This window comes from Octopus bimaculoides, chromosome 6 (genome assembly GCF_001194135.2).
Source record: "Octopus bimaculoides isolate UCB-OBI-ISO-001 chromosome 6, ASM119413v2, whole genome shotgun sequence".
NCBI lineage: Eukaryota > Metazoa > Mollusca > Cephalopoda > Octopoda > Octopodidae > Octopus > Octopus bimaculoides.
Window position 1 is genome coordinate 98,602,107 of NC_068986.1, and position 7,098 is coordinate 98,609,204.

Below are 7,098 nucleotides of genomic sequence, written 5' to 3' on the forward strand. Positions count from 1 at the left end.
ATATATATATATATATATATATATATATATATATACATATCTATATACTTTCATGTATATGTATATATATTGTGTATATAATATATATGTGTGTATGTATGTATAATATAAACACACGCACACATATATCTTTATACATACATACATACATACATAGGCGGCGAATTGACAGAATTGTTATTGCCTCGGACAGAATGATTTACTACATTTGCTAGCTGTTCCAACTCTCTGCACTGAGTTCAAAACTTGCCAAAGTCAAATTTCAGTTTCAACCTTAAGGTGTCTATAATAAGCTACAAATCTGAATTGGTAGGATATGCAGAACCAGGAAATAGAAGCCTTGCACTATCTGTACCGATTCCTTGTGTACTGGGTTCGAATTCCACTAATGCCTGTTTGAGCATCTCATCTCGTCTAGGTCGTCCCACAGGACGCCCCTATACATAGGAGCTTCGGTTGCGCATACTATATCTCTGCCTCTTGGAGCTTCGTCAGTAGTAAGTCTCCATTGGTAAGCGCAAGCTTAAACAAAATCACGCACTACTGGCATAGTAAAATAGTGACTGAAAAAATCTCTGATGATGAAATTAACCGGCGAGTTGAATAAAAATTCGTTGTCAGTGACAGAAGTATTAGTTGAAGATAGTTGCCTTTATGTTATACAAAAAGCATACATTATGGTATTCGTCTTGAGAGAGCATACACACACGCACATGAACATACATGCATACACAGACACATTCACGCAGACACACGCTGACATATACACGCACATACACACGTACACACACACACACATATCTGTGCGTGCGTGCGTGAGTGTATGCATGCTTTGAAACAATGTTGATTTTTATATTGACATATGTGTCACTCTATATGGCGGCGCCACCGTAGCGGCACTCAGTGATTCTGATTACTCAAACTTTGTCAATAAAGGTCAACATAGCTCTAAAACTATAGCTCATCAATAATTTTACCCTACCTTAGAGTACAACGGAATTCTGTGGAAGTTTTGAAAACATCTACATAACTTTTACAAAATCCCTCCGACTTCCACACAAAGTCAGATAACCACACGTGAAGGCTATAATTTTCTTCCAAGTGTGACCTGATCAGAGCCATTTCAGTCATCCTTTATCTATGTGTAAAACAGCGTCAAAGACGACCAGTGCCAGATGGCGTACCCACGATTTTAACTGCTATTACAGTTCTCAAATTGCTGATCTTGTGCCAAACTTAGACAGAATCATTATTAAAGCTTCGATCTGCAGAATTGTTAGCACGTCGTACGAAATTACTTAGCAGCGTTTCGTCCGGCTCTTTACGTTCACAGTTCAAATTCCACCGAAGTCAATTTGACTTTCATCGTTTTGTGGTTTCAAAAATAAGTACCATTTGGGCATTGGGGAGGGGGCGTCGATGTAATCGATTCCTCCCCCGCCCCACTCAGGTTGCTCACTTTGTGCTATAATTAGAAAACAATATTATTGTTTAGGTGTATTTAGCTGTACTAGTAGTATTGCTCCATTTATCTTATCGATAATTTTTGTGAGGAATTCTTTATAGGGTAGATATAATGTTTACTAATGTTATTTTTATCCAGTTTCGTGTTCTATAGTAGGATATTCTGCATTGTAATTGTTCTCTTTAGTAAGTGCATTTTGAAGCGACGAGATAAGCAGTGTATTAAAAGTCTTTAAAAACATCAAGTTTGCCATAAAATTTGTTAACTTTATTGTTTTCTTTGTGCCTTGTCTGCGCTATTACAAAATTTCAATTGATAGTAGGTCGTTTTTTAAAAATGATTTCCGTGTTTGTCTATTATATTATTTGTATTAGTTTATCGTTTCGGTAAATACATTTTGTGTTCTATTCGATGTAGTTTTTCATGTTCTAATCTATTACATAGTTAGCATTATGTAGTTAGTTTCTATCCTATAGTTTAATTACTCGAATGCACTATATGTTTGGCTGATTTACTTTTAATAGTTGTAAATGCTAATTTATCTATTGTGTTGATTTTGTGTCTATATTTTTGTATGTTATGGTCTACTTGCTTGTTTGAATAACTGCACTTTATTGGTGTTTAGCTTTCTCTTTAAATTACCTTATATAATGTTCTATTTGCGGTAGAAAATCGAATTTTACTTCTAATTAACAATCTCACCACTCATATGAAATATCTCTGCGGAAACACAGGCTATTATTACTTTCGTTAAAGTAGATTGTGATGCTGTATCAGGTACCTGTTATTTCTCGTATAAAAGCTTATATCTAGAAGTGGAGACATAGTAATGTTAGAAGTATTATTTGTATTGCTTTGAATGTTTAACTTTAGTACAAGGTTTATTATCAAATATGTCGACATCTGCCGCTGTGGTTATAATGACGAGTATATTTACGCCTTGGTACTAGTTAGTTTCCTATCGTAACGACGTAGATCCCATGGCTGCTCCATCACTCAGAAAGAAATTAGTAACAATATACACCTATATAACACATTATTACAAATTTAGGCACTTAATTTGTTTTAATTTTGCTACGATTCCGCAATTTTAAGAAAGAGAAATAGACGAAAACAACAACTTCAGTACTTGATTGGTTACTTTATTTATTAACCCCAAAAGGATAAGCAGCAACTTCGGTGGGTTATGCAATACGAATATAAATATTCGAAAGTTTTGTCTATGCTGTAACGATTCTTCCTGATGGCCACTTTGTGACGATTAATAACTTTTTCTTCTATTAGCATGAGATCTGAAATTTTGGGGAGAGGGCCGATCGATTGCATCGACTCCAGTGTCCAACTGATACTTGTTTTATCGATCCTAAACGGATGAAAGGCAAGGTTGACCTCTGCGACATTGAACTCACACCTTAAGCTAGAAGAAACGCTGCTAAACATTTAGCTGACGCGCTCAGGATTTTACCACATCGCGTCTTTATAACGATTACTAACAGAAGCAATGTTCATTACGAGAGCGCAATTCTAACATACACATACAAAATCTACATTTAGAACAAGCAAAAGTACAACATTCGGTGACTGATTATGTGCCATTGTAAGGGTCAAAATTTCCGTTTCAAATGTTAATACCAAACATATTGGCTTTGCTTTACAAAATTACAAGGGTATGACACACCAACTCAATGTGCTAGCCTAGAAGCGTTGGAGATGGATTTGGAAACTTCAGAGTTATAAACTACAACTAACTCATGAGAAAACATGGTAAACGTTTATAAGGAAATAAACTACAGCAATGTTATCTTTTCAATTACACACTCGCATACACACATGATATCACACATGCAAATATATTTGCATCTGAATGTATGTGTATGAATGTGTGTGTGTATATATATATATATATATATATATATATATATATATATAAATTCTATTTATCTCATTCTGTTAATTTTATATAATACTTTATATATATATATATATATATAGATATAGATATAGATATATATAGATATAGATAGATAGATAGATACGTATCTATGTGGTGTGTTATGAAATGTTCAAATTTTAAATAACTGTAAACTAATTCCAGTCTTTAAATCTTTTTTCATTTACAGTAGATCTGAAAAATGTTCAAGGCGCCTTCCAGCAAAACGTGAGTTGAATTATAATTTAACACCTTCAAATTTTCATAATCAGTTACATTTACATGGGAAGGGTCACTGTTAAATATTGCAGGGGAAATATGCTAAAAATATTTTGCTTGCAATAGTTGGTTTGATTTTCAACACACTTTACATTATATAACTTAGCTATTGTTTTTCAGACAAAGAACGTAATGGTTAATATATTCACACAACAGTTATGGTTTTTCTACACAAACTAGTGTTCATTTCTTTTAGTTACTGATTTTCTCATATATTGTTACATCGCCAAACTGGTTACCTATGTTAGTAAAATAATTAAAATGGTATATGCCAATGACTAATATTGATTTTGTCTACAGCATAATTATTTCTTTTGGAGCTTTTATATTGTTCTCTGCTGTTGTCGAAAGAACCTCGAATCCACCCGAGATAAACCGTAACTTCCATCCCTTTACGGCCGATAAATCAATTGTAAATAATACCTGTCCTAGTCAAGTACTAAAACCGATGTTATATACACCCCACTCTTCAAAACTGATGCCCTAGTTCTTAAATTGGAAATAAATATAACATTGACTAAACATTTTTTTCAGCTTCGTTATATACTAAATATATATGGTTTGGATTTCATTGATAGTTTCACTCAACTTTATAAACAGATATTTCATTAGTATTTCATAAGTAAGATTACAAAATTAATATACAGTGGGAAAATTATTGAGAAAGCTATATTAAGACAATTACAAATCGTTGAATTTTTATTTATTAATGTCTATACCAGCGAATGAGCGAACCCCTAAGTTGTCTCTTGGCCTGATAACATACCATCAAAATCTCTCTCACACTATTATGGAAAGAACGGAATATCATGGGGAAGGGGTATATTAGATCGTTCTCGTACGTTCTGCAGAAAAACCCAGCTTATTTTTTCATGGTGGCAGTTCTTCTGATATTATATCTACTGAGTGAGAGCTGATGTGGCATGAAATAACAGCAACAATTAATGAAAAGATTTTAGATTATTTTATTTATTTCATATACATATTTGTAAACATAACGTTGTTGGTTATAAATTCCAACGGGTCAGTTGCTGGTTTAGTGTTTGACAATTGTTTGTCTCTTTAGCTAGTGTTCCTCAAGAAGATTTTATTTTATTTTATTTGTATCTTTTAATTTTTTTTTTTTTTTGAGCACCTTAAATAGTAATTTCAATGAGAAGTAAAGTCATAAAACGATTTGGCAAACAAAAGTTATCTTTGATATCTACATGAATGCAATAAGAGGAAATTGCTATTCTAGAATACGTTACACGTATAAAATACGCTTATATTTTGTTGATTTCTTAAGAATGTTATAAACTTTCGAGCGAGCATAGAATAATGCTTTTTTTTTTTTGCATAGCATATCTCGAAGCATGCACATAAAGTTATAAACTATATCATGTAAACACTTGATTGAAAAACCCTTTTTGTAACCAAAGACAAATTTCAACCCAATATTTACGTGCTTACAAAAGCATGTAAATATTGGCTTTATGTGTGTGCTTCCTTGGTATCCAAAAAGGACTTTCAGTCCAATATTTACATGCTATTGTTCATAGCTGTACGTGTGTGATTCGAAATATACTATTCCAAACAAAGAATTATTTCATGCATATATTTACCTAAGTGACCGGGGACCGACAAATTTCACGAACAGGGCTTTGTAATATACAATTGCTTTTGCTGGATAATGGAGTATTACCTGAGTGATATACTGTAAATATATTGTTAGAACGAAAACAATTATCCTGAAGCTGTTTTACGAAATAAGTAGATAAATATGAACCGTATATCTCAATAAAAAATGGAATATTTACTTGAGGCTGTTCGCTTGTGATATTATCATGTTTTGACAAATGTTTATCTTTCCGAACCTCATTGTTGAGAGTGTGTTGTACTTTTACTGCGTTATAAATAGTAGACAGTCACGAGGAGGTAATTATTTTGCCAGTGCTTCCATCTAATTATGTAAATTTGTAAAATACTCAAAGCAGACTTCTGTGAGATGTGTGTTGAACGGAGAGTATTTTCTTGCAACTCGAAAGGTGTTGGGCGTTGCCCATAATGCCAGCCGTTATCGTTGGTACATCTGAAATAATTAGTTATACAATCACTAATGAGTGCAGTTGGAATTATTAAATCGTGCAGCATTATCAGGTATGAAGAAATAGAGATCCAAATCCAAATTACACTCACGTATCAGGTAAAAAAAAGGATAAACAATACATATCTACTATAGAGAGTTAAGCAAAAAAAATATATAATTATAGAAACAATAATTATATCAGAGCCCGAGTTAAATTAAACACACACATGCAATATACATATGTCACAAACAGGATCAGGATCAGCACGTAACAATAGCATGAAACTCTAACAGTTTAATATGTGCCTGATAATAAAGAACACTAATGGTCATATTCTGGTGGTAAAGTCTACATAAAGAAAACTTGCTGAATATATAAGAAGCAGTTTACAAGCCTACAGCACTTCATAGTTTAGCAATGAAACTGAAACTATCTGGAGACTTTAACAACTAAAAATTTTGAAACTTTATTCTCACTAAAGACCTCTAAGGCTCGTGCAGAAATACGATAATTGTATAATGAAAAAGATTAAAATGAAACATGTTGGTTTCTTCAAAATAATGTTTTCAACTAAACTTGTTCCCATATGTAAGGCTAGGTGTGTGAGTGTTCATATACATACAAGTGTATGCTGAAAAGCTGGTGGTTTGGATAAAAGAAAATACAGGATGATCAGTTGATTATGATTTTATTCAACATATTCCCCTCTCAGATTCACACACTTATTGCAGTGGCCCTTCAGTTGTTCTAATCCCTGTAAAAAAAAAAACTCCAAAGTTTGGGCCTTCGGCTACGCATTTCGCGATAAATTTAAAGTCAGCAACTTTCCAATAGTTCTTCGTATATATTCCTAAAAATTGTTAGCTATTTAAAATGTTTAAATGACTACGACGAACTTTTGGGAAACCCCTCGTATTGTGGGTATAAGCACTTTCACTGTTCTTGTCTAATCCGTTATAGAGGAAATTCTTATCATTAATGACGTTGACTAGTTCCGGTTTATTTTCAGATTTAGAATTCTCATAAAGTATTCTCCTTTTATATCGGTGGATGATAATTTTTGTCTTTTATTTTGATAAGAAAAAAAAAGAGAACGGAAATATTTTGAATTTTCGACTTGCACAGATGTCTAAATGTTCACTACATGGAACATTGCTAATAGATAAAACTTAAAGTTACTCTTTGTGCACTCTCACAAGTCTGGTTAGTTTTCTTCTAGGTCCGCCTATGTAATTCTCGTTGCATAGGCCGCAAGAAGCTCTTAAATGAACACAGACATACGCACTCATATATATATATCCACACACAGACACACAAACACACACACACACACACACACACACACACATATATAT

The 7,098-nt window shown here is 33.1% G+C and overlaps 1 long non-coding RNA gene across 1 annotated transcript in view; it reads left to right on the top strand.

The window, feature by feature from the left end:
* Positions 1-7,098, top strand: part of LOC106870799 (uncharacterized) — a 387,764-nt gene that overhangs the window by 179,447 nt on the left and 201,219 nt on the right. The window contains exon 3 of the long non-coding RNA XR_001409578.2: positions 3,586-3,623. This is a non-coding gene — a long non-coding RNA (uncharacterized LOC106870799). The remainder of the gene's footprint in view (positions 1-3,585; positions 3,624-7,098) is intronic.